The sequence below is a fragment of the Monosiga brevicollis genome, genomic scaffold, assembly GCF_000002865.3.
Source record: "Monosiga brevicollis MX1 MONBRscaffold_21 genomic scaffold, whole genome shotgun sequence".
Lineage (NCBI taxonomy): Eukaryota > Choanoflagellata > Craspedida > Salpingoecidae > Monosiga > Monosiga brevicollis.
Window position 1 is genome coordinate 463,577 of NW_001865058.1, and position 479 is coordinate 464,055.

The window sequence follows — 479 nt, forward strand, 5'->3', positions numbered from 1 at the left end:
GCGGGCCAGGGGTGGTGGGGATCAGATCCTGCTCGACAAGGCCAGGCTTGTGCAGCCCACTGCGGGCCAGGGGTGGTGGGGATCAGACCCTGCACGACAAGGCCAGGCTTGTGCAGCCCACTGCGGACCAGGGGTGGTGGGGATCAGACCCTGCACGACAAGGCCAGGCTTGTGCAGAGCACTGCGGACCAGGGGTGGTGGGGATCAGATCCTGCTCGACAAGGCCAGGCTTGTGCAGCCCACTGCGGACCAGGGGTGGTGGGGATCAGACCCTGCACGACAAGGCCAGGCTTGTGCAGAGCACTGCGGGCCAGGGGTGGTGGGGATCAGACCCTGCACGACAAGGCCAGGCTTGTGCAGAGCACTGCAGACCAGGGGTGGTGGGGATCAGATCCTGCTCGACAAGGCCAGGCTTGTGCAGCCCACTGCGGGCCAGGGGTGGTGGGGATCAGACCCTGCACGACAAGGCCAGGCTTGTG